Source organism: Struthio camelus, chromosome 10 (genome assembly GCF_040807025.1).
Source record: "Struthio camelus isolate bStrCam1 chromosome 10, bStrCam1.hap1, whole genome shotgun sequence".
NCBI classification, from domain to species: Eukaryota; Metazoa; Chordata; class Aves; order Struthioniformes; family Struthionidae; genus Struthio; species Struthio camelus.
In genome coordinates, this window is record NC_090951.1 from 25024487 (window position 1) to 25034423 (window position 9937).

The window sequence follows — 9937 nt, forward strand, 5'->3', positions numbered from 1 at the left end:
TCTGCCCTGTTTGGCTGCCTGCAAACAGGAATTGCAGTCCGAGGTCTGGCTTGACGAGGTTCTTGCTGCTTGCTGTCCTCGTCCACCTGAGAGGAGCTCTCCCGAACTGTTTGCAGCAGGCTGAAAACACACAAGCCGGGTGAGGTTATCGGAGTCCCGGATGAGACCGTTCTCCATCTTGTGCTCACAAGCAGCGGCGTGCCAGCCTCTGCAGCACAAGACGGTGCTGCTGGAGCATTTGGTGTATTTGAGCCCTTGTGATCCCATCAAGAGTGAGGGCCCTACAGGCCCTAAGGAAAGCTCTGGATGCCCAGGTGTGGGCCCTCTCTGGATGGCACGAGGAGAAAACCAGTGCCATTTGCCACGCCCGGAGCCTGCAGAGCCCGCTAGCCGCCTCCTGCTAGGGGCACTAAAGGCCGTGAGGTGGTCAGAAAGACTCTGTTTTGGGGTGAAATGGGAAAAGGGGAGGCTTCTAGTGAATTGAATCCAACCTAAAAACCAGGGAAAACGGACACCGCTCTCTGTTGGTGGGGGAGGATGGTCTGACTTTCACGTTCCTCTGGGAAGTGCTCTCATCTACGCTGCAACCAAATGAGGTCCCTTGAAATGTCTAGCAAAGCAGAACAGCTTTGCTGCAACTTCTCAGCTGCTGCAACACCTCTTGCATCGACATCGGTCGTTGTGACACGAGTTGACAACCTTTCAGAGTTCATACCGACGGCGTGTGCGACGGAAACAACTCCTTCCCAGAATGCCAAAAGCACACGGTCACCGGCATGCTTTGCTCCAAGAGCCTCACCTGGCAGCTGGCTTGTTTGCCCGGGTTTTCCATTCTTTCCCTCCCTTTGAGCTGGCCCCAGATAGCGTGGGCGGAGAAAGCCTTTCTCGAGAAAGGAGGCGCTCAGCAGGAGGACTCCCTGGAAGTAGGAAGGGCGGAGACTCTTCAGCAAGCATCTCTGTGAGCGTTTGAACAAGAAGGACAGGCAGCTGTGCTCCAGCTTTGGATCAAAGAGCCCGATTGCCTCGGAGCTCTGCTCCCGAGCAGGTCTTAGGCCCTTGCTGACACAGAATCCTGTCCAGCTCTTCACTTCTGCAGGGCACCCGTCTGCCCTGGAGTACTGTGGCTGTTCTCCTGCTTTCTCTAGCCCATAGGCTTAAAAAGCGGGGCTTGGCTGGGAGGTGCTGGTGACCTCATGGTACCCTCTCCTTTGGGGCGGCTGCGGGCTGGAGGGCATAGTTCCACACGAGAAGGGGAACAGATTCCTGCACATCTCTAAGGCGCTCACATGCACAGACGTGCTCTTCTGGCGCATCCAGCCCAAAGACATGCTTAGGGAGATGCACAGCACAAGGCCTGCAATTACCAGCCTCCACAAGGAAGCCACGTTTTGGCACAGCTTCGCAGCCTGTCGCCACTCATCTCCACGTGGTCTTCCTCCCCACTTTCCAGCGCGCTGCTTCCCTGGGAAAGCTAGACCCCCTCCGCCACTGGCAGCTCAAGGCAGGATTTTGATCCCGCGCAGAGCGCGGAGGGATCTTCCTAAATTCCTAAATGCTGCTGCACAGACAGACTCCTGCAACTAAGGAGCAGCTTGCAAGACACACCAGGGCATGGAGTCCCAGGGCCAAGTGCCCCTCAGCAGTGGCAGCTGCTGCAGTTGGTGCTGCAGGACTGCCCGGAGAGCCCCTTCCAGGAGGAGTCCCCTGAGATCTGCCGTGATGAGTAAACAGAGGCACAAGAGAAGCAGCCTACTCCGCCAGGCATCGCCTTTTCAGCTTGGCTCCAGCCCCGTGCTGCGGAGGCCAAAAGGAAAACAAACACACCTCTCTCACCAGTCAGCTGTGACATTACCTTTTCCCTCAGTCTGCTTGTTACACGCTCTGTCCTTTGCCTCCTGGCCTTTGGCGGCCTTCCGAGACCCTCTGGAGGAAGAGGCTGGTCTCACAGGTGACATCTCAGTCTCCGTCCTGGAAACAAGAAAGGCACCAGAGAGAAGCTTGACACCAGAGGCTCGCAGAAACCTGCGACAGGCTTGCCGTCAATCTAGGAAGACCAAGTCATGCAAAGACTTGTTGGCCGCCCTTCAGATGTCACACTGACAGAGTGTACGGAAGAAGCAACCCCTTTGAAGAACTCCAAGAGCACAAGGGCACCCTCAGCCCTTTTCTCCAAGAGCCTCACCTGGCCGACGACTTGCTTCCTTTGCTCTTCCGCCCCTTCTGCTTTTTACGGCCGGCGCCAGATAACGCGGGTGGCACAGGCCTTTCTTGAGAGAGGAGGCACGCAACGGGAGCACTCCCTGGAAGTAGGAAAGGAGAAGGCTCTTCAGCAAGCGTCTTTGTGAGCACTTGGGACAGGCAGATGTGCTCCAGCATCGGATCAAACAGGCTGATCCCCTTGGAGCCACGCTCTCCAAGAGGTCTTGCTCCCTAGGACGTCCTTGGCACACGCTAGCAGCCTGTTGACAGTCATCTCCAGGCAATCTTTCTCCCCACATTCACGTGCCCGGGATCCGTCAGAGAGGTAGACCCCCCCCTCCCTTCCCCTCCAGCATAGACACCTCGCCGCCAAACGTCCTAAAGTGCTAAAGTGAAAGAGGAGCTTGCGCTATCCACCAGGGCGCAGCGCCCCGGGGCAAAACTGCCCTTCAGCGGCACCAGCTGCATTTGTTGCTGTTGGGCCACCCTGAGACCTCCTGCCATCCAGAGTCACTTGAGATTTGCTGCGAGGGGTAAATAGAGGCACAAAGAGGCAGTCTACTCTCCCAGGCACCGCATCTTGACCAGGGCTCCAACCACCTACTGCTGAGGACAAAGGGAACACACGCATGAACACACGCACGCATGCACACTCCCTTCTCTCTCACAAGTCAGCTGTGACATGACCTGTTCTGTCCATCTGCCCTTCTTCTTCAGTGCACTTCAGGGATCCCTGGGAGGGAGATTCCGCCTCTTGTTTTTCAGCCGGAAGCATCAAATCAAATCTGGAAAGGAGAAGACGCCAGGCTGCAGAAAAGGCACCACGCTCCCTTTGCCACTCGCATTCACAGTCCGTTGCCAGAGAGCTTTGAGAAGGCCTGCCAAGGCCATAGCTTTCCAAAGCAGAGTACGCAACATCCTTGAGAACTCTCATTCTGAGGAACCGGAGAGGCACAGGCCAGACCTCCGTGGCGTGTGCGCACACGAGAGGCCCCACCAGTCTGGGCCAGGGCTTCCCTATCCTGACGCGGAGAAAGTGTACTCCAGGCCTCCTTGCTGCCCCTGGAGACCATCTCGCCTCCCCTCCTCCTATTCACCAAGCAGGAGCTGAGACCTACTCCACAAACGTACTGTGGCAACACGAAGACACTGCCGGGACCCATGCGAAAAGCCACACTTCCTCTTCCTGAAACCACCAGGGGTCTCGTCCCTGGGGCCTAAAACAGAGACAGAGGTACGTGAGAGCGTTCCGGCGACATGACTGCCTTGCTCCTAAAGGCAGCAAATCTTTCTTGTGCTCAGGGCAGATGCTGCCACCGGGACACCCTGAAACAAAGTTTCCTCTCCAAATGCTAGCCCTCAACTAGGAAAGCAGAAGATGCACAGCTCAGAGCTGAGAATGAGGGACCTCACTGCCAGGTGTTTCGCAAGGGCAAGAGTCAAGACAGTCAACGAGGACGCGCCTTCTCTGTTAGTGGAGAAGTCAGGCACAGGAGAAGGCATTCGATTAGCCAGGGTCTCTGCGGGCCGGGTTTTGCCGGTTGGCTTGCTATGAGCCTTCCTGGAAAGAGAACACCTGGCTCGGACCTGGTGTTAGCCTCACAGGCTCTCCAAGGATTTGGGTGGTTGCATCCATAGCATGGAAGAGGAGCGAGAGAGACCCAGCCCTTGCTTTGCCTTTGCCCAGTGGGTAAGAACCGGGAGCGCCACACGAGAGAGCTGGGGAAGGGCATTGGGCTGGGATGAGGAGACAGGCTGGGACAGGGTGACCATCCCAAGCAGAGCGTGAATGCAGGCCTGGGGCAGAAAAGAGCTGTTCATGGCAGTGGGACGCCAGGGACACTGGGAAGGGCTGGTCAGTGCAGACGGCCCAGCACTCAACCATGGCTTTCTGCGAGGGGAAGTGCCACAGATACCTGCCTGCGTCGTAGACTCTTTCCCCAGAAACTGCCTACTTTTGAGCCCGTAAAAGCCTCGCCATTATCATTTCTAGCACAGAGAGTGGGATGCTGGGCCAGCCAGAGCCTTGGCCTAACGCGGGGCAGCTCGTCCTACGTTCGCCTCTGTCGCCCAGACCACTGCGTACGAGAGAAGGACGCTAGAGAGAGTTGGCGTGGCTGGAGACCGTGGCTGCCTCGCTGGCCGGGAAGGTCCTGGCAGGCCAACAGAGATCAGTTCAGTCGTCCTTTGACAGGTGTCCAGAAGAAGTAGGCGTAGCACGGGGAAGCACTCGACTTACCCCGAGCAGAGCTTCTAGCAGCTTTCCAGTGCCATCCATGGTGAGGAGGAAGTCATCGTAAAATCTCATGGTCACTTCCTGGTCTCGTACGGAGAGAATGCCAATGGCCTTGAAGACAAAGTCCACGGCCTGTCTTTTTGAGATGGCCCGAAAGAACGCCATCACGGTCTCCTGTATGCAGCACTGCACCGTTGTAAAAGGCATGTGAGCACACACGGATAGATCCTCGTACCTCAGAGGGACGATTCTTACGTCACCTAGACAGCAGCAAAGGAGGAACAAAGGCACCTCTGCAGCAGGGCAGCGGGCTCCAATCACAAGGGGACAACACTTTCTGGCAAGACAGCGCTGCCTCAGAGCAGGCTCTTGAATCCTCTGCTACAGCGCCTAGGAGCAGTTTATGGAGTCCCTTCCGGGAAGAGTCAGAGCAGCCTGCAAACTGAGGTGCTCAGGGGGCAGCAGTGATTTTGCCAGTGCAGGAATAAAAAAGGGAAACTAACCATTTGGTAGGACCACGTTACCGGAGGGCAGGACAAGTAGGGCAGACAGGTGCAGGTCCCATGAGAAAGTGCGTGGTGCCAGGCCATTGTGACTGTGCCCGCAGCCAGTGCCCTCTGGCTAAGCCTATGCCATGTCAGTAGACGCAAGGAAGAAGCAAAGTGCAAGGACGGCACAGCAGCCCACAGGGTTCTTCTACCCCCCACCCCGACCCCCACCCCCACCGCCTCGTAGTCAGCAAATGTCTCCGCTTTTGGGGCCAGCGTCCTATCCCTCCCACGCACCCGGCTGAAGGCATATTACCAGGAAAGGACACCCAGGGAGCCTTTCTGAGCAGTTGCTCCTGGCTGGCCTCTGCAGCATGAACAAGCTGAAGTTGTTCTCAGGCCAGCCGGAGGCATTCAGTCATGTCTTCAGAGCAGTTTGCATGCGCCTCAAGCTCGGCGCAAGGGCAGGCAAAGGTTTTAACGTGTCTTCTTACCAGGAACATCTTCTTGAGCGCACCTGGCCTGGTATTCCTTGGCAACAACCTCCGATATACGGAACATGGGTCTCCGAACAATCGAAAGCTCACCGTTCACGGAGCACTCGTAGTGTTTAAGGACATAGAATATCCCCACTCCTAATACCTTGACACCCTGAGAGCAGCAGCGGGAGAGAAGGAACAAGCATAAGCAGCCTGGAGACGAAAAACGGACCGAGGGCTTGCCCGAGCGTGGAGATGCTGCCCTGGGCCCTGCCCACCCCTAGCATGCAAAAGGCAAGATGGGGCACTAGGGAAAGCACACACTCCAGACCTTTCTTTCCTCTTGCTCCTCGGCTCGCCCCCCAAATCTCTTTGGGAAAGCAACAGCAGAGCCAACATTCCTCCCCTACCTACAGTCGGAGGGGTTTCCAACGGCAGGGACCAACCCTGGAACAGGGGCCAGGCTTTGGTTTTTCCATGCTGGCACTGGAGAAGGGAGAAGGCCCAGAAAGTGCCCAGCACTCTCTTCTGCTTTATCGGGACTTCCGTTGTTACCGCCGGTGCCAGAGAAGCTGCTCTGTGGCACATTTGTCCAGGACAGTGTCCTGCGGGGGTGCTCTTTCTCTTTTCAGGGGAGGGAAGCAACGGCACGCCGTGGCACAGGGGTGTCAGGACAAGGCAAACCGTCAGCGTTTCAGGAGGGGAGGACCGAGCCACAAGACCCACCTTGTTCTCTGCCAAGTGCTCTAGAATGTATTCAGAGACGCTGTCCCAAATGGTAACAATCTCTGGAAAGCAAGGGAAAAATCCAAGTCAGCAAGCGCACAACCATTCAGCACCCTGCTCACCAAGGAGGTGACCGGTGCAGGTGAGACGAAACATACCGCCACCCCAATTCCGAACACGCAAGGCGCTCCACGTGGCGGGAGCTGCAGAGCTGAGCTGCGAGGACACCTCTGCCCACTTCTAAGCGAGGCTCCTGTCCTTTCAGGTGGGCATGCCTGAAAGGCATACCCGCCCGCTAGGGAAACGGGGACTAGCTTTCCACGCCAGTGAGAGGACGGTGCCGTGCCCACAGGAGTCGCCCAGGCTCAGGGCAGCCCCAGGTGTCTCCCCTGCAGGAGTCCCGGCTGCCAAACTCACCGCTGGGCCACCAAGGGACGTGCAGACTGGTCTCTCGTGGCACCCACTAGCCCTGTCCAGCCCTGCCCCACAGAGCCCAGCCTTTCCATAGCTCTTCTCCTAGCTGATATGCTCTACAGCAGTCAGGAAATACCTCCTGCAAGCCTTACCGTAGCGGCTGAGATTCCTGAGCGTTGGGAACACGTCTGGCCACAGGTTCTCCATCTTTGCGCCCCCTCACGCTCAATGAGGCCCTGTAGCAGGAGGGGGAGGAGGAAACTTCTCCTCCTCCTCCTTTGCACTTCCCCAGGCAGGCTCCAGCAGTGTTGCGTGGCCTGCCTTCGCCCTCTCGTTGCGCTGCAAAGCAGCTCCTCCAGAGAAGAGCGGTGGCGAGAGCAGCACCCGAAAGCTGGGCTTGCCCAGGCCTCGCAGGGAAGTGCAGGGAGGGGCCCCGTGGCGGGAGGGGAGCTGTGGCTGTGATGCGGCATGTCCCACTGTGACCCCAGCCCGCGTCACCAAGAGGCTGCCAGGCCTCCCGCGACACCCTCCCCCAGACCCTGCCAGGCTTTGCCCACCTCAGCCAAGGGCAGCTGCGCTGGCTGTTTTGGGGTGCTGCCCCCACCCCACGCCGTGGCGCAGCGAGAGCCATGGCGGGGGCGGGGAGGGGGAGCTCACCAGTGTGGTGGCCCCAGATGGGGACGCTGCGCTGCCATTGCTGGCCGCAGGGGCTGTGCTGAGCTCTGCCCTGAAGGAAGGAAGGAAGGGATAAAGGAAGGAAGGAATAAAGAGGAGCCTCGGCAAAGCAAGGGCTGGTGCTGGTTAGGTATACCACAGCCTCTCTGGGTTCTGGAGTCTGGAGTCTGCCTGGGCTCTGGAGTCTGGCTCCGTCTTCTTTACTCCCCCCATCGCGTATTTAGACACACCGACAAGAGCCCCTCTGGGCCTTTGCGTCTCCCGCCTAAACAATCCCAGCTCTCTCAGCCTCTGCTCGTGTGACGGATGCTTCAATCCCTCAAGCCTCTCGGAGGCCTTTTGCTGGACTCGCTCCGGCATGGCCATGTCTTTCTTGTACTGGGCCCAGCGCTTGTGGTACAGGTCTCTCGCTGGCACCTGCTGGACGGCTGCTTGACCTTCCCTCATCACGACTCTAGGTGGAACTAGAGCTCCAAGCGCCCTGTGCTCAGGAATGGCTGACAGAGCTCGCTGGAGCCTGTTAGAGCTTGCGAGAGGTCACAGCCTCCTTTGGCTCAAACTGCTGCACCTGTGTGCTGCCTCGGTGAGCTGTGCTCTCAGCAACGGCTACTTCCTTTCCCCCCGGGCACTGTCCAAGAGTCCGCCAGGACCGTCTCCAAACCGTGCCAAAGGCCGTGCGAATGCAAAATCGGGTCTGGGAGCGTTAAGCGCCACCCCTTGTGCACCAACATCTCGCTGCACTGAGGAACACCTGTGCCATGGCTGAGTGTGGGGGGCAGGTGGGCTTGTTTCCAGGGCTTCTTTCAAAGTGACCGGAGTTGTCCAGGACGTAACAGAACCAAGGGCTGGCTCAGGCTGTGACTATCAGCAGGGCCTAAGCACTGGTTGTTATTGCAAGTCCCCTGTGGCGTAGCAGCAGGACGCGACACCTGGGTGCTGTCAGGGCCCTGAGGGCCTCAGTGGCCCTGACCAGCAATGCTCCACACACCCTGCCCATGGGCCCAGGAGCCCATTTCAGCTCCTCCCTGGGCCTTCTGGCCCCGTCTGCACCAGGAAGCATGGGAAGGGTCTCTCATTGGCATGTGCAGAGCAAAGCTTCACTGCAGAGTCGCCTGCTCCTGCCTCTGTGGGACTGGGTAGTGCAGGGATCTTAGGACTGAAAGACAAGGCAGCTCCTGCGGCAGGTGAGTCACGTCCCGCAGACCCAGAGACCTTTTCTCTGTCACCCAGCGCCTCCCAGGAGCCCTAAGGAAAGGGTATTCTGCAAGGGGATTTGGCAGAAGACAGGGCTGCCCTGGAGCTGGCTGCACAGGCAAGCCCAGGATGGCTGTTGTTGCAACAGAGGAAACGCCCTGTTCCTCGTGCCTGCTCAGAGCTCCTGTGCGTCTGATAGGGTCCCCTTCCTTCCACGCTGCCCCCCAGGTGAAAGGCCTCACTTGCTGTGGCAATAGGGTTAGCCCTAACCCTAAGCCTTTCCCTGGCTGGGAATCGAACCCAGGCCGCGGCAGTGAGAGTGCCGAATCCTGACCACTAGACCACCAGGGAGGAGAGGCCCAGCCTGCCTGTGCACCCACCGGTGGGCACCAGCCCTGCCCTGCAGGGGACCAACCCCTCCAACCACAGCCCCCCACAGCCGGTCAGGAAGACAAATTGCCGTGGCAGCCCGAGCCTTCCCAGGCAACTCTGCAGGCATTCCTCCTTCTTTCTGAGAACGAGGCCCTCAACCAGAGCCTCTGGGCAGCAGGCACCCTGCAGCGGGAAGGCCCAGGGAGTGCAAGGTGGCGGTCGGCGGGGAGGCTGGTCACCGCTGGACACAGGTTTGCGCCGTGTGCTATTGGCAGCGTGGTTGAGGCAAGGGGGCCCTGGGGGCCCTTTCTGCACAGTCTAATGCCCTTTTGTGCTGCTGAGATGGCCCCGGCTCTAGTCACGACACGCTGCCAGGAGGACACAACCAGTCCAGCTTCATAGCTCCTAACAGCTTGGCAAAAACACCCTCCTGCATTAAATTCAGCTGCAGCTCTCAGAAGTGTGCCTCTGTGGGACAAAACTGCCCGTCTTTCCATGTCAAGCCAAGAGGGCTCACACATTGCTGCGCTCATAGAGCAGCTGGCTCCCTGGGAGGGGAGTCTGTCCTCTGCCAGGGTCAGTCGATGCCCACGCAGAGAGGAAACCACCGTGTGCCTCACTCAAATGCCTGCTCTGAAGCAACCCCTGCGCCAAGCTCTTCTTATTCCGGAAGTCTCTGAGAAACGGTCCGGAGGGCGCTGACAGGGTCCGATGGTGCTGGGGCTCACAGGAAGCCTAGACACCACTCAGCACCTATGGGCAGTGGACCCCAGGTGCTCAGGGCCCATCCAGGAGAGGAGCCTCCAGCTGCTGGCACCACTGCTACACCTTGCTCTGGGCAGGGGTGGCCAGAGGGAGCGGAGCAAATCCCTTGCCCTGAGTCCACCTCAGCCAGGTCAGCAGTGCTGTGTGCGTGGCTACTGTCCTGCCTCCAGCACCAGGAGCAGAGCAGGCGGGCGGGCACGGGAGAGAGCTGCACCCACCAGCTCTCTCTTGACGCACAGCGTGTGGGAAAGCGATGCTGGAAGAGACTGAGAAAAGGCCTCTCCTCAAGCTGCCTCCACCGCGTGGTGCGTGCACGTGCCCTCCAAGGACATGGCCCAAGATCAGGGGCATTGCCAGTCCCTCAGCACCGAGGTGTGTCATGGCACAGA

At 58.7% G+C, this 9937-nt stretch overlaps 1 non-coding gene across 1 annotated transcript; it reads right to left on the reverse strand.

Moving 5' to 3' along the window:
* Positions 1-8690: 8690 nt before the first annotated feature.
* Positions 8691-8762, reverse strand: TRNAE-CUC (transfer RNA glutamic acid (anticodon CUC)). Its single transcript has one exon. It is a non-coding gene; the product is annotated as a tRNA-Glu (tRNA).
* Positions 8763-9937: the final 1175 nt, after the last annotated feature.